Raw genomic sequence first — 22538 nt, 5'->3', positions numbered from 1 at the left:
TATTTTTGGATGTCACCTTCTTCCAAGTTGTTCCAGTTCTTTTACTGAGGCCTTAACAACATTGCTAGTTATGAATGTTGGATTTAGCAGGTCTTTAAGATCCATTCCTGTCTGAATAAGGACAGACCCTGAGAAATTATGAGCAGCCTTCTCTGCCCACCCAAATCATCAGGGATAAATAGAGCAAAAGCTGTTTCCAGACATCAGACCAATGCATCCAGCTAGTGACAAAACAAGAAGCAAGAGCTGTAGCTTCCTGAGAGAATGGAGCTTTCAGTACATTAAATGGTCCAGTCATAAACATGAGATCCCCTGCATAGCTAAGGGACTCTTCACTCACTCCACACATCCTTTCCAGAAAGCCAAGTTTGGCATGTTCCACACTGGGGGTTTCTGCCTGCCCTCCATTCTGCAACACTCCACACCTGGGCTGCCCCTTAATTGATAATGTAATTATCAGCATAGTTATATTACTTCATACTAAGCATTTTCAACCATTTATCACAATGTTGATCTTTATTTTAAATATAAATCAGGCAATCATTTATGTCTTTTATGTTCTTTGTATTTATTCAAGAATATTTAACTGTAGACAAAAGGTGACTTATTCATTATTCATCCTGAACAAGGCAAGTATGGCAATTTGAAAAGCCTGACATTTGAGCTTTTTGCCAACACTAGCAAAATTATATCCTTCCCATTGTAAATCAATGAAGTAGAATCATTGTGCACAAAAGAATTAAATTGCCTTGTCACTTTAATAAGGCCACCTTATATACAACCTTCAACCAATGCCATTGTGCAGAAAAAGGGTGCATCCTTTGCCTCAGCTGCCTCAGATCTCAGTAGGCTTTCCAATTAAATGAACATCCTCTTAGTCTTTCACTCCACTCTTTCTCTTTTTTGAGAGGAGATGTCAGAATGTCATAGGCATAACTTGCTATCAGTGGCATGCACACATCAATGTGAATTAACTTCCTCCAACTCATGCTTCCTTTTGGCAGCCTTTTTCACTTGTTTGTCAATTCAAAATGATGGAACTCCAAGAAAGGGGATTTTTTTTTTTTTAATTGTTTACTGGGCTTGAATAAAAGCTTCAAATAGCTCTCTGCAAAACAAGAAAACTATACAAATGTGAGAATCCTTTGCCCGCAATGCAGATAATGCAAAATGGCAAAGAAACAAGGTGTCCAATCAAGCAGAACACAAGCTGCATACGCCAGGAAGAGAACAACTTTGTGTGTTCTCACTTCACAGGCTAGGACCCTATTATTACAATCAGACCTGATTTTTCCCATCTAACACCCCTTGGATGCATTTTACCCTGAGAGCAGAAACCTTTAACCAGCCATTGCCAGGCTTTTAAATGTCTATCCAGAAGAGCTATTTCATAATTCAACAAGACTGCTGCCTCTAATAGTCAGATGCCTGCCCCTTCCTTTCAGTCATGGAGTGTGCAGAGGCTGAAGGAGCAACTTCAGCCTGGATTTTTCTCAGAATTGGAGAAATGAAAACAATGAAATAAAGCTCTGCTCGACAGCAGCCAAAACACAGCAACATGAGTGTATCTTGATATTCCAAAACATACTCAAAAGTCTGCAGCTTTACAATTGTCTTGGAGTCTCAGTGTCTTGTCCTGTTTTGATAGTTAACTGAAAGGTGCCTGGTAAAGAAAAAAGCCCATTTAAGTAAAGAAACAGCCACAATATTCTTCATGTTAACATTTTGAGTTTAGTCAGAAAATGTTAATAACAAATGACCTTTTTCTGAAGGGTATTTTAAGGAGACCAAGCAATTTGCTGTAATGTGGTTACCATAGTGATTGGCCCTCTAAAAAGATCAAGGAAAAAAAAAGATGTACATCTGTAATCAACCAGCTACTGCAACAACAAATGGTCTGATAAAGCAACACTTTGAGTTTAATTCCAAGCCAGAAAGATACTGGCTTTTGAAGTTAAGCATAAAAGAAAGTATTTAGGGCTGGAAAATAGGTCCTCCAATAACTATTACAGAGCATTTGTGATGACTCAGAAGGGATTTTCCTTGAAAAATACATTAGTGCACAATAGATCATTTTTTTTCTTAGAAACTACTTCATCATCTGTACTGTACTGAGTCATTCAGAAAAAGAGCTCAGCAAGCACCTGGGGATGGCAAATGGAAACCCCTGCCTCCCCCACTCACTCTCTCTTTCCTTTTCTGGAGCATACCTGGAAAACAAGCAGTTAAAAAAAAGTGCTATGGTTTTAAACAATTCTGCAACTAGACTTACAAACTAACAATGCAAATGTTTCAGCCTACCTGTCTGGGTAAGGTTGGGGATTACTACACAGTATTTAAGGACACAAATTTCAAATCACCCATTACAGAACATATTATTTGACACTTAAACCCCAAATTAGAGTTTTAAAATTTCAGCCACCTTCCTAAGTCTCTTCACTACTGTTTTTCTCTGGTCAAACACCACAGATATTAAATTTTCCACAAAAAACTTCCTTGTAAACTTAATATGAGAAGCATGCCCTTACTCAGACAAGCCTTTGCCATAGCAAGATGCTGCAGTCTAAAGCCATGTAATGCCCCAAACCAGATATTCCTCCCTTCATAACCTTCAAGGCTTGGCATATGTCTAAAATAACCCAGCAGAGCAGAAATATTAGATGAATTTTTAATTCGTTTGAAAGCATCCTTAATTATATTACACAAGTAAAAGAGTGGCACTCTTCTAATTGTTAACAATACAGAATCAGAAGACAATAAACACAGCAGAGCAGCTCACCCTCATGGACAGGCCCTTTGGGTTAGTTCTCAGCTGGGATGTCCCCAGCATGGGGGCAAAGGAAAGGTTCACCTTGGGAGGTCAATTCCCTGTGTTCAGTCATAGGTGTTTTTTTGGCTGCTCTTTGGTCTTGGTCTCCTTCTGACACAGCATCAGGTGACTGGGTGCCCACAGGGAGGTTCTTCTCACTTGATCTGGAATACCTGGAGTGCTGTACCCAAATCTCTGTTGGCTGCTTCCAGCTTCTTTTATAACCAAGAGACAGGCATGTGCACAGAGTAATCTACCTGACAAAAAAAATGAGTTTCAGTACCTTCAGGTAGGTTATCAAGCTTGCCTGCACACCCACAAAGGAGCACAGAGAAACAACAGTAGTTGAAGGGACACAAATGACATTGAAGGGCCAGTGCCTTGCCTGGAAACTCAGAGGCCCACCACAGGAAAAATCAGCCCATCAAAGACCAAATTCCACAAGCCCAGAGAAGCACAAGAGGCACAACAGTGAGCAGAGGAAACTAAAATTATAGACTCAGAAGGAAGGAAAAATATGTCTGGGCCTCTCCTAGGGCTGTCTCAGAAGACATTCAGCCACACTATCCAGGAGTGAAACCCAGGAATATGGATCACTGCCTGAGTACCTTTCGGGCTGAGGGGGCTGCTGCCTAGAGATGGGACATATCATGGGATGCAGGGGAAGAGAATTTTTAGGAATTCCCAGGACTTACTATGGGCTGCTCAGGGCATTAACGAAAGGTGAAGACAGTAATCTAGGGGATTTGGGGAAGAAATAGATGTGGGAAAATAGAGAGAAAAAGCAGATAAAATGGAGAGGTGCATGTATATAGGGAGCTGGGCTTTACACTCAGCTGCCTCCACCCCTTGCCTGATCAATGCAGTCTTGTCCCTTATTAGATTCCCTTCTAACTCTTTTCCTGGGTGCAGTCTCTCTGCTCTGTGTGCTGTTCTGAGTGCAGCATCCAGGGTGGCACCTGGGGTCACAGGGCCCCTGTGTCTGCAGTGGCAGCAACTGCATCAGTGTGGGTGTGCTGGTGTGTGTATGAGCAAAGAGACCTGCGAGCACCTGAAATAGTTTGGGACTCAGGTGCTAGAATCATAGAATCATCAAGGTTGGAAAAGACATCTAAGATCATCAAGTCCAACCTTCTGCCCTACAACCCATAACCACTAAATCATCCACTGTAGCACCTCATCTACCCCTCTTCTGAACACCTCCAGGGATGGTGTCACCTCCCTGAGCAGCCTGTTCCCATGTTTAACCACTCTTTCTGTGAAGAATTTTTTTTCTGACGTCCAACCTGAACCTCCCCTGGAGGACCTTGACTGACCCCATTTCCTCTTGTCCTATTTCTGGTCACCAGGGAGAAGAGGCCAACATCTATCTCACTACAACCTCCTTGAAGGTAGTTGTACAGACCAATGAGGTCTCCCCTCAGCCTCCTCTTCTTCAAGGTGAACAGCCCCCATTCCCTCATCAGGCCTGTTCTCCAGACCCCTAATCAGCTTGGCTGCCCTTCTCTGCACCCTCTCCAGCACCTCCATGTCCTTCTTATATTGCAGTGCCCAGAAATGCACACCGTGCTCAAGGTGCAGCCTTGCTAAGGCCAAGCATAGGGGCAGGATCACATCCACAGTCCTGCTGGTCACACTGTTCCTGATACAGGGCAGGATGCCCCAGGTCCCTCTCTGCTGTGTTTGTGTCTGTTTGTCTGTCACTATGGGTGAGACCATGAGGAGCAGAATATCAGTGAGAACATGTCATGGAGGTGAGAAGGGCTTAAGGTCATTTAAATAAGCACCATTAAAGACAGTAGAAAAAACCCTATATTATCATGAATTTGTAAACAACAACTTGAAAGGGTTCCATGGCAAGGCTCACTCTGTTACTTACCATCTGAAAGGAACATGCTAAAGTTGGAATCAGGATAGGGCGATTTGCAGAAGGATTGGGGGAAATTATTTACAAAGAGATTGGGGGAAATCAAGCCAGAATCAGGTTGGAGTGATTTACATGTGGATTAAGGGAGAAAGGGTGACCCTCCTTGTGAGGCATGAAGGTTAGATTGGACCCCCTTGCTTTTTAAACTCTTTGAGAGGAGCGTAGTTGCAGCTGGAAGTTACACCTAGGTAAACCTGGCCAACCACTTCTTTTCTTGAATGTGGTCATCTCCTCCCTCTACTGTCGTTCCCAGTTTAAAACTGTCCACACCAGGTTAGCAAGACTGTTGGCTAAGATACTTTTGACCTCTCTGGTCAGGTCGACCCTCTCTCTTCCTAGTTCTTGATCCTTAGATAGACCCCATCGTCATAAAAACCAAATCCCTGTTGTACTGGAAGATTCAGAACTGAGCTGGTTCCTGCTTTGAAAGAAACAAGAGCCAACAAATAGCTCCCAATCTTTGTTTCAGATGCACTACTAGAAAAACCATTCCCTTTGTAGATTCTCTCTATATTAGAGAAAATCACAGAACCACAGAATTGTCACGGTTGGAAAAGATCAAGTTCAAGCATTAACCTAGCACTGTCAAGTCCAACACTAAACCATGTCCCTAAGCACCACATCTGCATAGCTTTGAAATACCTCCAGGAATGGTGACTTAGATAAATACAGATTCTTTCTTTCCATACTACTGCTGATTCTATTCCTGACATCTTGAAGTAGTGAGGTTAATTCCAGCTTTATAGCAACAGAGACTCAGCAGATGTACAGACAAGGAATTGGCTTAAGAAGGGAAGTCTGAGGTCACAGATGATGAAAGTTATCACTGTTGGCAGAAATATGATATGTAAGGCAAGGACAATACTGCAGACACAGAAACAGCACAAATTTTCTAGGAGGAGTCTGGTCTCTGAAGTAGGCTCTAATCTCTTTTTAACAGCCTTGTCAGGGATGAAGAGGCAACTCACATGAAAAGTGATGTATAAATCAGAAATGTGAAAAGTCAGCTTCTGCAGTGGTTCATAAAATGAAAATAAAATAAAAAAACACACAGGAGGAAGGTACACCTTGAACTGCTAATATTCAAAGAGTATAATGTGTACAAGGCGTAGGAATATTGGAAGTGAAAGTATGAACAAAAAGGAAGACAAAAGTACTCCTTGTTATGACAGTGATTTACAGGGTTTTAATTTAGCCTGTGTCTGTGGAAGTGTTTTCAAATATGCACAAAGCAGGAAAAAAAAATTCTATTTGCCTCTAGTTCCCAACAGAAAAAAGGCAGGTTGAGAGCCTCTTGCTTTTTTTACTAAGGTTAGTGTCCTAAATTGTTATTGCAAATCTTTAGGCTTAATGAAAAAGAAAAAAAAAGAGTATTCCTGAAATAAGTTGGGAGATCTTTTTTGTTCATTTGTTTTGAAAAAGGAAAACGAGGAGTTGGGAATAACCTTCAGGAGATCAGAAGGAAGAGTGCCAACACAAGAGGCAGCATGGGAGAAGGTAGCAGAAAAATTCACCAGACACCAAAACCACACCTGAATCTGCAAGAACCAGTAAGTCCCACTCAGAATAAGGATCCTTGGTCTATTGTTCATAGAATGAAATGGGGGGAAAGGAAAAGGAAAAGAAAAAGAAAGAAAGGGAAAAAAAGGGGGGAAAGAAGTGCAACTAAGCTCTCTATCTGTGTTGTTTTTTGTATTTTTTGCTTTACAAAGCCTTTAATATATTCAGTACTGTAAGATCACTGTCTTGATCAACACAAAAGTGACTCTGAAGGCTTGAAGAGTTCTCCAAAAAGGGGATATCATGGGAAATCATGTTTCTGACCTGAAGGGAGTGGAGATACCATCAAATGTGGGTTGCCCCCTCTTGGCAATCTGTCAAAGTAAGATTTGTGGGGAAATATCACTTGTACGACCACCTCATGTGTTTGGAAAGAAGGGGAAGATCTTTTAGGCACATAAACCCTTTTTCAGGTCTGAAGCAGCAACAACCTTCAGGAGAGAATGAGCACAACACATGGGAGTTTAAATTAAGTATGTTAATTAAGTAGTTAGAAGCAGTTGGTACCTGTGGAGGCAAAAAGGGAAAAGAGAGGTAAATATTGCCTGTGAAAGGCGGAGACCGTAACAGCAGCACAGTGGAGAAAAAATTACAATGTGGAGAAGCCCAATATGGTGCCAATATTTGGGTTTAAGTTGTGTAACAGAAAAAACACTCCAGTTACTGCTGAGTCACAAGCAAGCTGCAGAACATTCAGCCTTTCCATAGCCCCACAGCTCACACTCCCAAGCATTTCTAACATCAACAGAAGATGTTAAAAACAAGTTCAAAGCTTCTCTCCCCTATCCACGAATTATTCAATATCTGCTGAAATAAATATCCATCTTGCTCCATATTTTCATAAATTAGGAAGGAAAAAAAAAAAAAAGCAAACCACAAACAGATTCTCTGCCCTTACAAGAACTAAAGATCCACAGAGAATCTATGCATAACCACAGGTCCAAAATCACTTAAAATCACTTACACAATCTCCCCACAAATCCCAGAGAATGTTAATTAATAACAGGGTCACTTTGTGACCCATACCCTATAGCCAAATGTCTTTTATGATTTAAGAAGGAAAGCCAGAAAATTCTTAGTAGATATTATTAGCGTTAGGAATATTTTAGGAGCTATGCAGATGGCAGTCAGTGTTACAGTCAAAAAAAGAATCCGAATGCTATCATCAGATGATTCTGAATTTCTTTTTTTGTTTGTTTGTTTCTTCCTACACCATCTTTCAGCCCTCTGAAAAAAAAAAATTTAAAAAGTCAGCCCACAACATTTTTAGAGGAATTCTCTTCATTCACTTTCTCTTCTCATATGTTAGTGTATAAGTAGACCAGAGCAGGCCAGGTTGGCTGCCTTCAGGCAAGACATGGGTTGGAGACTGATTGCACCTCTGACCTGCCACCAGCTACAAACAAAGGCCAAAGCTAGACAAAGAAATTGTTTCCACCTAAGATGAAATAGTAGGGCAGCAGCTATATATTCCACTGTGATGTCTGGCATTGAGATCTGGGAATTCTCTGTCCACCTCCTGTGTTCTTGGGAGATCATGTTGGACTGCCTTTGCTCTACATAACCTTGAAATCTAACTCACAGCTTATACAAACAGGAACACATTTTGTCTACTTACAGCATTATAAATTGTGTGAATAGCTGCAAGGCAAGGCACAGCATTGCTACATTACCAGGGAACAAAAGGTAGCATTAAGAAAGAGAAGTTTAGGGGGGGTTCAGTATCAGATTCAATCACCTGAACCATGATGCTGACAAGAGCTGGGAACCTGATCTCCTTTTATGATCGGGTGACCGCCTGGCCGATGAGGGGAAGGCTGTGGATGGAGTCTCCCTGGACTTCAGCAAAGCCTTTGACACCGTCTCCCACAGCATTCTCCTGAAAAAGCTGTCAGCCCAGGGCTCAGACAGGAGCACTCTGTGCTGGGTCAGGAACTGCTGGAGGCCCCCAGAGAGTGGTGCTGAATGGTGCTGATCCAGTTGGCAGCCACTCGCCAGTGGTGTCCCCCAGGGATCAGTGCTGGGCCCGGTTCTGTTTAATATCTTCATTTATGATTTAGATGAGGGGATTGAGTCCACAGTTAGCAAATTAGCTGGGGGGAGTGTGGATCAGCTGGAAGGCAGGAGGGCTCTGCAGAGGGACCTGGACAGACTGGAGAGTTGGGCTGATTCCAATGGGATGAGGTTCAACAAGGCCAAGTGCCGGGTCCTGCACTTTGGCCACAACAACCCCATGGGGAGCTCCAGGCTGGGCACAGAGTGGCTGAGAGCAGCCAGGCAGAAAGGGACCTGGGAGTCTGGAGTGACAGGAAGCTGAACATGAGCCAGCAGTGTGCCCAGGTGGCCAAGAAGGCCAATGGCATCCTGGCCTGTATCAGGAACAGCGTGGCCAGCAGGTCCAGGGAAGGGATTCTGCCCCTGTACTCAGCCCTGGTGAGGCCACACCTCGAGTCCTGTGTCCAGTTCTGGGCCCCTCAGTTTAGGAAGGAGATTGAGGTCCTGGAGCAGGTCCAAAGGAGGGCAACCAGGCTGGTGAAGGGACTCGAGCACAGATCCTATGAGGAGAGGCTGAGGGAGCTGGGGGTGTTCAGCCTGGAGAAGAGAAGGCTCAGGGGAGACCTCATCACTCTACAACTCCCTGAAAGGAGGGTGTAGCCAGGGGGGGTCGGTCTCTTCTCCCCAGTAGCTCCCAGTAAGACAAGAGGGCATGGACTTAAGCTCTGCCAGAGGAGATTTAGGTTAGATATTAGGAAAAAATTCTTAACAGAGAGGGTGATCAGGCATTGGAATGGGCTGCCCAGGGAGGTGGTGGATTCTCCATTCCTGGAGGTTTTTAAGAAGAGTGCCATGGTCTGGGAACCACAGTGGAAGTGGATCAAGGGTTGGACTTGATGATCTCAGAGCTCCTTTCCAACCTGGATGATTCTGTGATTCTGTGATTCCCACTACAGCCAAGTGAAAAACAGAGCTGGGTTCAGTACCTAAAAGATGGGTATCTGATATCATTTGAGATTATTTTGATTTCCTGATGGGCGTCCAGCAGGGCAGAGACTTGCAGCATGTCCTATAAGACATCTACATGAGGCTGACAGAGGTCTTAATACACTAGAGTACCAGATTTGGCAAGATATACTTATATTCAGGTAAGTGAATTGAGTTCCACTCATCAGCAGAGCCATGGGATCCCAGAGCAAGGTTCAGGTCACACTCTAAAGCAGGCACCAAATGTCTGGATGGTTCTTTAGGCTCCACAAACTATCCTGTCTTGCTGGGACACCAAACACACAGAGAGATGCCTACATTTAGATGTCTTAGCTGAACTGCACAGTGAGGGCAGGATTCAGCTGTCTAAGCAGCTCAGCCCCATCCAAGTCACATCAGATCCCCATCCAAGCTTATAGGGCAGAGTACTCAAAATATCTTTGTTGTGGCTCACCAACCTCATAATTCCCATCCCCTAGCTTCGTTCTGTATTCCCTTGGCAGGCAGCACAGATGATTCTGGGGAGAAATAAAAAAAAAAAAAAATTCAATATCTGTGAAAGCCCCTACAAACTTGAAATCAAGTCCTATATGGTATTAATTCAATTTTGCTGAAGTCAATAGAATTACATTTTCTCTATAGAATAAAAGCACTCACCTGCTGTACCTAAATACAATGAAGAAAACCAGGACAAGCATTATCAAGCTGATGAGCACTTTCACGTAAGCTGAAAAACAATTACACTTTGTCATCTACAATTCCTCAACCTTATAGCTTCCTCCTCCTTTAAATAATGATGGCAGCAGCCTGTGAATGACATGCAGCAGTGGTACAGACAGCACACATTTAGTGACACGAGTAATATTTGGTATCACAGGAACAACTTGCCTCTACAAACGTGTGCCATTATTTCACAAGTTAGAGAAATTCACAGTGTACTGTTAAAAGATATGGATAGTTTAGACCCTTAGCTGGTATCCACCTTTGAGTTGCAGCAGGGGAATTATCTTAAGCAGAAAATCAAGATGTGACCGTTTTCCTTGAGATACACACAGAAACAAACATGCAGGGAAATCATGCTTCCAGATCTTACAAGGTTTTTCACTTTTCCTGCAATCTGAATAATAACTTGACCTTTCAAACCCTCCACAAAGTCATACTTTTTAGCTTTCCTCATTGAGGAAAAAAATAATGAAAAGTTTATGCTAAAAGATAGGATGCCAAATGAAAAAGCCCCCTAAATTGGAAGCGAACTACGAGGATCATCCAGTCCAACTGGCTGACCAATTCATGGCTAAACAACTTAAAGCATATTTTTAAGGGCATTGTCCAAATGCCTCTTGAACACCAACTGGCTTGGAGAAGTCTGTCCCAGTGTCTGATGACCCTATTGGCATAGAAATACTTCCTAATGTGCAGTCTAAATCACTCCTGGCACAGCTTTGAACCATTCTCACATGTCCTATCACTGGGTCACACTGGGTCTTCTCCACAGGGAGAAGAGCTCAGCACATCCCTCTCCCCTTCTCCTCAGAAAGCTGGAGACAGCCATGTGGTTGCCCCTCAACCTCCTTCTTTCAAAACTAGACATACTTCAGGCTTCAGGTTCTTCAGGCTTAAGAACTATAGGTCAGTAATTTTCCCCCTTTTTGAGTTTCATTTTATCCCATTACCCACTTCCACAGAGCTACTGCCTTCATTTTAATAAAATTTGTTTTAAAATTCTTTCCTAGCTATGGTGTTACACCTTTTTTATTGTTATTACACATTACTATTTATCCAAGCTTCTCACATGGATCTGCTTTAACTTTCTCCTGCTTGGTCAGTCCAGGTAGCCCTTTCATATGGAAAACATGTTTTCAACCATAAGAGTATCACAGAATTTAAAGTATCACAGAATTGTGTAAATACAGATGTAAATTGTACATGCACAACCCATATGGAAAAAGGCAAATGAAAACTGTCCTTCTCACTTCCCCATGAAGAAACTCTTTTGCAGACATTTCTCTCCCTCGTGGGCAAAACATACCTGCTCTACATTTTTTACAAATTTCTTCCATATTTTTGTCTGAGTATATTTATTTCTGCCCCTATATTAATAAAGATCTTGTTCCCTTCACTAATGTGTGTCCTCCTTGTCCTGCAGCTCTGTGAGAGGAAGCTGAACCAAACCCCATGAAATGCAAGTTCAGGTCAACTTCTGAACATGAGCTTAAGTTCTGGAGAGAACTGAAACACTAGCCAGCCTTTAGCTACCTCCAAATAGGCTGATTTCTCTAAGATTAACATACACAGCCTGTCTTGAACATTTTCATAATGAAACTTTAATTAAATTTTAATTGGAATCTGGGTATTATTCCTGCAAATTCTCCTCCCACAATTAACTGCATGGTTGAAGAGAGCTCCCTTGCTTCATTTAGTACCAACAACATGATGCCACTCACCAGAGGAGCACATAGGGACATAAAAGCATTGACCAATTCCAAACAAGACAGGAAAGACTGTGGCAGGCTTCCACAGGCACAGACCCATCTCTTCTTGCCTGAGACATGAGCACCACAAACACAGTCCATGAAAAGACATTAACTCCAAAACTGGGAGAGAAGTCTAAGAGATGAACAATGTTATCTTTTTTTTTTTTCTTCTTTTTTTTTTTAATATTGACATAGCATAAGTTTCAAGTAGCTATCTTGCCCATGGAAAAGATCCATGGTTACATATACCCCTCCTGGCACTTTTTGGTAATTTGTTTCAGAAGCATGAAGTTTGCAACATAAAATATAGGGGGAAAAAAGGAGAGGGGGGGAAAAAAAAGCCAGTGAATTAAACACTAGCTTTTCATTCCACTGAAAGTAGTTGTGTTACCTTCATAATCACTGAAAGTGAAATTTTGAATAAATTAAAATTTGAAGCAAACAAAATAAAGGTAGAATTGACTATTCACAGCAGCACAATCTTCAAGTCATAATACACTTCAGTGGAAGACTCTTGGTGATGCCAGTCTGAATAGTCCAGCAGAACACAAGACAGTCTGAACACAATAGAAATTTTGAGATTCGATTTGTAACATATAATTATTCCCTATTTTACTGTAGTTTAAATTATCCACATCAGAGGATTTTATGATTTCAATTCTGTGTAATAGAATAGGAATTTTTAATCCTGTTTTGAGAGAAAAGAAGGAAGATAATGAATATATACTACAGAAGAAAATTAAAGTACCCAATCTGTGACTGACCATTTTCAATATATTTACAAGAAGCTCAACAGCTTCATCAAGAAACCTTTTTATAATATAAAGTGGAAGTGGGATTTCAAAATGATTAAAGGTAGAAAAAAAACCCAACAGCTAAGAATGGGGAGAAAGCTATATGCTGGCACACTGAGGGGCTCACACAAGATACTGCCTGTGACAGAAAAGAACCCACTGAACCCACAGTGGGGGACACCTCCTAGATGCAGAGATAATATCAATAAGTCACAATTTCAAAAAGCATTTTGTCTCAACAGAAGCTCTTTGGCAGCTGCATCTTTGGAGATATCTGTGGTCCAGAACTGTAGATGTGAGACACGGATCTGCCTCCCCTCAGCCATGAAGGAGAAAGGGAAAGCCCACGGCACATTTTAGCAGCCAGTGGTACCACAGTTCTCACAGAGAGCTTCAGAACAACTGTGTCAGCTCTTTCCCTTAGCCCTGTCTCACACAGCATTTACCATATACTTATATATATATATATATATATACACTACAGGAGTACAGGCATCATAGTGCACCACCATCCCAGTAGTTCCACACTGCAGTACACAACACAAGTATAGTACAGGAGCACATACCCTGATGCTCAGCATGAAGCACGTGAAGGACAGGGCAAGCAGTTGACTGCAGAGAGTACCCCATCCTTATTTGAGCTAGGATCCTACACTGCAGCCTTGGACACCTGCCCACTCTACCTTTAATCCAGCTGTTTTCAGTAAAGTTTCTTCTGCAGCATCAGCAGTTCAAGCCCACTGGGGTCTCTGGTCAGTTCTCCATCCTAGAGGGTGGTTCAGTCCAGAGAAAAGGTGGCTGGGGGGGAGACCTTATCACTCTGAACTATCTGAAAGGTGATATCTCTCAACTACCTGGAAGGAGGTTGTAGCAAGGTGGGGGGGTCAAGAAACAAGTGATAGAACAAGAGGAAATTCTCACAAGTTGTGCCAGGGGTAGTTTAGGTTGCTTATTAGGAAAACTGTTCACTGGAAGCGTTGTCAAGCACTGGAACAGGCTGCCCAGGGAAGAGGTTGAGTCACCATCGCTGGGGGTGTTTAAGATGTGGTGCTAAGGGACATGTATTAGTGGTTAACTTGGCAGTGCTGGGTTAACAGTTGAACTTGCTGATGGCAAAAGTCTTTTCCAGCCTAAATAGTTTGATGATTCTTAGCCCTGAGCAACCAAATCCAAACTCAGAGTTTACCCTGCTCTGAGGATCAGGCTGGATTAGAGACCTGCAGTCTCTTCCAGCCTGAATAATTTTATTCATGTACCAAGCCCATGCCATAGCCCTTCCTGCTTTAGCTAATCTTACCATCAGTGCTGAGATGAAGATGACGAGGTATTCAAGTTCAGGCTTGTTCCTCTGTGCTACAGTCACATCTCTAATTCCAATATAGGCCTATAAGCTTTGAAATTTAGTAACTGTGGTAAACCTGAGCAATGGCAAGCTTGACACCCCTTAAAAAAAACAAACAAAAAGCAAACAAAAAACCCAGCACCTGGCAACCCAGCCTAACTGGAACAAATTTGGTATGGGTTTAATGCCTGCCTTTCCAGAGGCAAATGTAAGCAAGAAAGCTAAGTAAAAGGAGAAAAAGACATTAAGAGACCAGCCTGTTTGATATAAGTCTGTCTCATAGCCAGTGGGGAGATTTTCTGAAGGTCCAAGAGAATTTATATACTTAAACTTCCTAGCACAGAAACAAGATCTGTGGCCAGGAAAGTCTTGTGACTCTTTTCTATGATGGGCTCAGGTTCCAACACAGAATGAAATCCTCCCAGTGGTTTCCAGCACCAGCTGCACTGCTGCACCTATCCTTGACTGATGCAGGAAGTGCTTAGGGTCCCCTTTTCAGGAAAATGGCACCTACAGTGACAGAAGCCACCACACAAAACCACAGATTTGCCAAGTGATGAGGAAAGGTAAAGGAACTTTCTACAGAAAGGGGACTGTGAATATGCAGAATGCTGGATGATACAGTGTCTTTGATCCTGTGAAGTACCTGGAGGCTGCACTGGGCTTGGCTGGAATTGAGTTGATTTTCTTCATAGTAGTACTTCAGATGGTGCAATGTCTGGCTTTTTGATTAAAACAATGTTGATAGCACCTATTTACTGCTGAGCAGTACCTACACAATGTCAAAGCCTTTTCTGCTCCTCACACCACCCCACCAGCAAGTAGGACAGAGGTGCACCAAAAGTGGGGGGGGGAGAGGACAGAGCTGGGACAGCTGACCTCAGATGAGCAGGGGATTATATCCCATGCCATATAAAATCCTACTCAGGAGTAAAAGCTGGGGGGAAAGAGGAGGAAGAAAGCAGGTTTGGAGTGATGGCATTTGTCTAACTGAGTAGACAAATGTGATCACATGTGATGGAGCCCTGCTTCCCTGCAGATGGCTGAACACCTGCCTGCTGATGGGCAGTTGTGAGTTAATTCCTTATTTTGCCTTGCCTATGCATGCAGCTTTAGCATTACCTATTAAACTGTTTTTATCTCAATCTATGATTTTTCTCATTTTACCCTTCCAATGTTCTCCTTTTTCCCACCGGTGAGGTAATGATGAGAGAGCAATGCCAGAGAAAACACACTGAGGTCAGTGAAGAAGGAGGGGGAAAGGTGCCCGAGCAGAGATTTCCCCGCAGCCCCTGGTGAGGTGGCAGCTGTGCCCCTGCAGCCCATGGAGGAGCACGGTGGAGCAGTCCCTGAAGGACCACGGTGGGGTAAATGTGGATTTGTAGCCCCTGAAGTGTCACAGCAGCCTGTGCAGGATCCCAGAGAGGGTCAGATGTGGATCTGCAGCCATGGAGGAGCCCGTGTCAGAGGAGGTGACTGCTCCCGCAGCAGCCGTGACTCTGTGTGCAGCCCGGGCTGGAGCAGCTCCTGAGGGACTGCACCTGTGGGAGGGACTCATGTCGGAGGGGTTCCTGAAGGACTCTGTCCCGTGAGAGGGACCCCGCGTTGGAGCAGGGGAAGGATGTGAGGAGTCCTCCCCCTGAGGAGGAAAGCGGCAGAAACAGCGTGTGGGGAACTGACCCTAAACCCCCCCTGACCCTCCCTGTGCCCTGAGGGGGAGGCGGCAGGGAAGGGATCCGGGATGGGAAGTAAGGAGGGGTCAGGGGAGAAGGTATTAAGACCTGTCCAAATTTTCTTTTTCTCCTTGTAGATTAAAATAGGGTTTTTTCTCCTTAAGTTGAATCTGTCTGGTTTTTGCCCATTACTGTACTTGGGGAGTGAAATCCTCCCTGTCCTTTTCTCTATTAATGAGCCTTTGGGTGGGTTTTCTCCTCCCTGTCCCATAGCGGTGGTGGGGGGTGAGCGAGCAGAGGCCCGGTTGGTACCGGCTGGGTCTGAACTGTGATAGCAGAAAATGCCAGAGTAACAGGAGGAGGTGCTGAGAGAAAGGATTATTTGGAAGGATTTCAGGCACCTTCCTCTTTAAAACCTTCTTTACCTTGATTGCAGGTACATGTGACGAGGATGGGCTCTGGAGAAGCCAGAGGATCTCACATCTCAAGGTAACAGCACACATCTGTCAGCGTACAAGAGCCAGGACTCACACAGGTACACCCAACACCTGCATCCATCCTCAGCTGTTTCCCCCTCCTCACATTGCTGAATCCTATTCGAGCCCTACCATGAGCCCTGGCAATGTTTGGCCAAACACCAACACCCCTGAATTTCAGATACTTGGAGGGGTGGGGGCAGAAATACCGAAGATGATAGCAGAATAAAAGACACTGACCTTACACCCTAACAGGCCCAAGGGGTCTGCTCTGCCCTCCGTGCCCTACACTTCCCACCCTGCCCTGTCAAGGAACTGCCGGCCCGGCCCAACCCGGCCCGGTTCAGCCCTGGGTGCTCGGCCCAGCCCTGCCTATCCTGCCCAACCCACCCTGCCCACCCTTGGCTGTCCCGGCGGCAGCTGCCGGCAGGAGGAGCCCCTCCACCGCTGATGGAGGCTCGGCTGTTCCCCGACAGATCTTTCCACAGAGAAATTAAAAAAAACGCCACGTGGAAGTCCCCGCACCACACTGCAGGCTTTATTCTCCTTTCAAGGAGGAGGAAAAATCCGTAGCAGTAAAAAGCTTCCTCAGCCAAGCGTGTTAAGGATGCTCCCAACAGCAGTTGGGATTTTACCAGATCTGGGGGGAAGATGATGGATGGGAAGGGACCTCCCAGGAGTTTGGAGTTTCCTAGTGTCTTCTGCACTTAATGTGAAGTGCAGAAGAGTTTGGAGTTTCCTAGTGTCTTCTGCACTTAGTGTGAAGGCATCGGTACAGATTTCCCACAAGTGATTCTACTCTGCTGCTCCTGACTGATGTTTTTGATTGCTCTGAGTATCTACTTCCCTCATGTCAACTACAGAAAGCCCTGCTAGTAGCAGCTTGTTCTCCATTCTTTGGTCAACTCACATTAAAGTTCCTAAGATGTTTGTTTATTTTACATTTATTCTACAAGCTGTTCTTATTTTACACCTTCTTCATGGGGCTCTTCTCTTACTTTCACTGCTCCTACATGCCCTTATTCTTCTGTGTTCTGTGGTGAGATAAATTCTTACACTGGCTGCTGAACATCAGTGCTTGAAGTTACCTCATAACTGAGGGTATTCACAGAGCCACGGCTGAACTGTACTTTAAAGGATGCAGGTATCCAAGAACAATTCTGCTCTAAATAGGGAGTTCATCCAGGCTCAGTGCTCTCAGGCATCAGTACAAAACCCATGTTTCACTCTGCTTGAGACACAAACAGCATGACATCAGGATAAATATAAATATAAGTGATATGCACTGAGCCCTCCAGTCTGTACTCCTGCATCATGCCTCTGCACAGCTTTTATAAGATTATGCTTGTTCCAGACATAATATAATATTTATGACAAGCTCTTCTTGATTCGGTTATGTTTGTCTTCAAATTTGCCTATACTGACAAATACATTGTATAGGATTATTCATCACACTACACAATTTCCTTACAATACAAAGTATCACAGCATGAACAAAGATAAATTATAGTTTTTCGAGGTGTTCTGTGAACTTGCTTTGTTCATCACGTTTCAAAGCCTAACACATTGCACCAGATAGCAGAAGCACTCAGTTTTTGACAAAACTCTCTCTGTAGTTGATATTTTCCTGATGAGTTCAGGACTGAACTGTGTCATTACATTTCTGAATCTTGTTTACTGCTTTACCAGAGTTCAAAGTAGCATCATGACTCATTTACAGTTTGTACAATTTTGTGGTGAAGCACTGCAATATTGACTGTTTACATTTCAGAATTATCTCTGATCAAATGTGCTTTTTTTCTATCCCTGAAGACAAGGTTGTTTCTTCTCCTGTCACCTTACATAATGGAAGTGCATCATCTACCCTTCATGCTCTAAGTAGGTTAATCCAAAGTAAATATTTTCATCCAAAGTAAATATTTTCATCCAAAGCAGTTTGCTTTCTAATACTGCAACTTATGAACTAACAACTTACTCCACATTTCACTACTCCAAAGTCAAATGCTCTGAAATAATTTGTCATCTTCCAAAGGCTGGCAAGTAATAAAGTTCCCAGATTTGTAAGTCATTGAATCCCAGGTGTGTTTTAATACATTCCCCTCAGCCTCACTACCCCACTTGTGGCAGAGGAGAGGCAGATACTTGTCTGTCCAATAGTTTTAGCCACAGCAAACTCAGCCTACTCAACTATTCCCTTTTTTGCTCTTTTCATTTATACAGTTTTCAATTCCAGAGAATTGAATTTGTCACAAAACAGAGGCTGAGGAAGAGAACTGTCATCTGGGAGGGTTTTTTTTTTTGTTTGTTTCATACAGAATTACATTTAATTTCATTTAATTCCTATCTCAGCTTAATATGGACAGTCATGTTGGTTTCATGTCCATTTAGTCAAACTCATTTAAGATCTTTGTCTTGCAACAACAGTAGCAGGACATCCAAACAAATCCCTAACAATCCCCTGGAATTATGGCTTCAGGACAGCATTCAACAGCCAGTGTGAGTGCTTGGTTGAGACCAAGGGCTTTCAGAGACAGTTGAAAAAAAGAGACACTTTTAAGAAAGTCAGACCTGATCAGAGCTGCCTAAGGAATGGCCCTTGCAGAGCCACTGAGCTGAAGGAAAGCAATTGGATTGTCCAGGATTACATCAGCCAGCCCCAAACCCATGAGCTCTGTGCAGTCAAGAGCTAGGAGCATGGACATCAAAGGGTTTGAGAAAGCAGCAGCCCCTGAGCCATGGGCAGGAGGGGCAAAGTGCCAAAGAGACAAGAGGATGCAAGGCTGCAGCAAGTTCAGAGAGCTAGGTTTGGGTGAGCAAGTTCAGTTTTGCTCTCGTCACCTTTGTTGGAGTTGTACAGGATATCTGTAAGTTGGTGAGTTCCCCTGATTTCTCAACTTATATATATATATATATATATTTTTTTTTTTTCCCTTCAAATATGCACTACCTGAAACTGCATAGGGGACAAAAGTCTAGCAACAGCACTGTGAAATAGTTGAGCCGCTAAAACAGAACTTGGCAGCTGATAAATAAAAATGTTGCTGGCTTTAGAATGTTGAGTTTTTTAGCAAAACTACAAGCATCCACATGATGTTAAGGGCTGTCCATGGCCACAACCTCCAGCAGCTTTACCGGGCAGCAGCTATGGTCACACGGTCACCCACGTCCTGACTGCCCCATAAAATGACAGTGTCTGATGTAGCTTTGCTCCCTCATGTTGTTTCAAGAGTGATAAGTTTCACTCACATGTGTTTCATTACAAGTCTGTGTACACAGGTTTTACTTCACTTTCCTCAGTTACCTATAAAAACTACAAAATCACTTGGCCAGCTCCTCTGTTTCCCATATTCACATCTGAATAATTTTTTTAACCTCCTGGTGAACTTCAACCCCATTTGGCAAGGGGGATGAGTTCTTAAATTTCCTATAAACCAATGCTCAGTAGACCCAAGAAGCTCTGTAAATTATTCTCCTGAAATCAAGATAAAAACAGATTCTATCTCATTAAGGCCAATCATGGAGTACTTCCAATTGCTGCAGGACACAGCCAAGGCAAGAGGCAGAACAGCCTCACGCCAGAACTAAGTAATAGCTCACTGATTAGCTTAATATATTACAATGTGTGCAGCAACTACCAGCAAAGGACATGTATTTGCAGAGGAAAGGACATCACTGCTTTCTAACCTTACCAGGGAAGCTTCCTTTTGGGCAGCTTGGACGTCTCAACCCTGACAGTGAGTTTCCAGTCAGTGGTGCTGCGTGGCACAGGGAAAGACCAAGCCCTTGGCTGGAAGAAAACTGTGAGGAAACATGCTAAAATAAAATGCTTCTTCATGGTACACATTCTGATGTCAGTGAGATGAAGAAGTGCTTCCAGAAAGCCATGGCTTCAGATGAAAAAGAAGAGGGAAAAGCTCAGGGGAACTATAATGCAGTTGAGAAAACCGAAGTGTTCAGCACAGCTCAGGCAGCAGCTTCAAGTTTCGGGGTAGCAGCTTTTCCAGCTGCTCAGGCCCTGCGTGCCACCCTCCATCCCCTGCAGTGCAGACTGATGCTCAGTGAGGTCACAAAGCATTCTGTATTGCATCACAGTCCCTGTGTAACTCAGAAAAGAAACTGAGTAGGAAACAGCAGGACGAGAAACTTACACTCTCTGAAGAAAAAGCGGAACCAAAATTTCCACCTCAGTTGGGACAACACCTGGAGGTTGCGCAGTGTAGTCCTCTTTCCTACTTCCCCTGAAATAAAAAATGTTGTTCTAACTGCTTCCAGTAGCCAAGGGTTTAAGCAACAACAAGCTGCTCCTCGTCTGTCACTTCCCACTCAAGTTTTCACACTCCTGTTCCTCACAGTGCACGCAGCACGCAGGACGTGCTGCCTTGCTGAAGCATCATCTCACTACTTCCCACATCAGCAGAAGAAGAAAACAGTTTTCACTGTATTTTTCTCACCTCAGAGCTCAGCCCTAGGTTGTACTCCCCTTTTCTTTTGTCACATCCCCCCACAGTGCACCTTTCCATGAGGCCAACAGATTTACCCCTGTGCAAACCAGCTGATGGCCATCCTTCTGATTTGGAGTGCAGCACAAAGGATGGCTGGTGCTACAGGGTGACAAAACTGGCCTCTAGAAGGCTCTGCCAAGAAGGAAACCTTCCAGCAGAGACCAGTGCTGTGCTGATGAATCCAGCCTTACTGACATATATAATGATTGAGGTAGAAATTACTTTTCTTCCTGCCAAACATCAGTGCTTCTCACCTTTCACAAATGCACCTGAGCTCTTCATCCACAGCCTTAAAAAAGGCATATCTCTTCATGTTAAGTATCCCAAGCTGGATGCTGATAAAACCTGACACACTTAATGAGCAGGAAGCCATTTAGAATATCCAGAGAATGGGATGCTTTTTCTTTTAATGGCAAGCTTCCCTACTTGAGGGAAATGCATTGAAATGTTATTTCGTTTCTTGCATTGAAATGTTCATTCAATTTGCTTCCTTATAAAACCCAGTTAATCTAATTGTTTTAAAGGCACTTCTAAATGGATTCCAACAAACCCCAAACTGACAGAAGAAGAGGTATTTGGAATACAAATTTTTATGCTGCAAGTCTTCAGAGCAGGCGTACACCGAGAAGATAAACAATTTCAAGGGACTAGACTGAATTTCCCCTACAAATTGTGTTTCCCATGTCCTTTCAGAATAACCTTCCTATTTTACAACCTTCAGCAGGCACATTATGCAGTGTTGATTTGTGCAGCTATCCAATGCAGATACTCAAGTATGCTGTACTCATAAATCTGATCATTTGTAAATGTGTTGGTTTTTGTTTTTTTTTTTTTACAGCCTAGAAAACACGCTTCTATTATTCATAATGACAGCAAAGTACAGATGGTCAGTGAGACAGCCAGCAGATACCTGGCTGGGTTCTGCTGAGGCAGAAATCCTTCTGAAGATCTGGTGTTCAGAGCAGGGCCACTTCCCTGAACCTGCATTTTCAAATGCTCAGCTTCAAGTCCAAAGCAGGCACCGTACTCCCTCCCTGCCACTCAGAAAAGACTGCATTGCTCTCTCCCCTTCTCAGCATGGGTAACTCAGACTTGTATCTTAAATTCCCAGCAAAAATCTGGTAAAGTAGATAGTAATGAGAGACTGCAGTGGGTGGAGCACACATTGCACTGTCCTGGTATTTTCTCAATTTAGTCTCAGAATGGATGTTTCTTGTGGGAACTGGTATGTCCAGTCCTGTAGCAGGGGGTGTTTCTCAGTTCCTCTGAAATTCTGCCTGCCCCGGAGTAAGGTCTGAGATTAAATGAGCTTGTGGTCACAGCCAAATTCCTTGCTTAGTTTCGACTCATTATAAACCTGATCCCATGTTATCTCAACACAGCATTGTGCTGAAAGAGCCCTTGTGATGCTGAATGGGATGCACTGGGATGAGTTACTTGTGCCACAGGGAAGCACTGAAAAAACAACATACAAATCCCATACGCATGGCCGGGCCAAATACTGGGTGAACACTTTCAGCTGTCTACTTTGGTTCCACAACACAAGGGTTAACAGACTATTTCCTAGACCTTGAAAAACAGCTCCCAAATATACAAAAAGCTAACTGCAGTCAGTTATAAATGCATACAAAAGCATAAATATGAACAAATTCAGGGAAACAGTTAGTAGTTGCTGACAGAGCAGAAGCTAACATAGTCCCCTGCTGGAAAAATACTGTAAAAACATTTTATTTTGTTATTATTGTGTATTGCTCATCTGTGTCTACAGCAAACACTGAACTATCAGAGGCCACTTGACAGTCAAGAGATGTCCAACAAAACCTGAGCAATACACTGGGCTAAATAAATAAATAAACGGGGAATCTTATCAGACATGCAAATAACATCAGAATGGGCATGAGGGAAAAGGTTTTTCACTGACAGGGGGGTCAGTCACTGGAACAAGCTTCCCAGGGCAGTGGTCACAGGGCTAAGCCTGTCAGAGCTCAAGGAGGATTGG

The sequence above is a fragment of the Heliangelus exortis genome, chromosome 1, assembly GCF_036169615.1.
Source record: "Heliangelus exortis chromosome 1, bHelExo1.hap1, whole genome shotgun sequence".
NCBI classification, from domain to species: domain Eukaryota; kingdom Metazoa; phylum Chordata; class Aves; order Apodiformes; family Trochilidae; genus Heliangelus; species Heliangelus exortis.
This window is presented reverse-complemented; position numbering follows the sequence as displayed.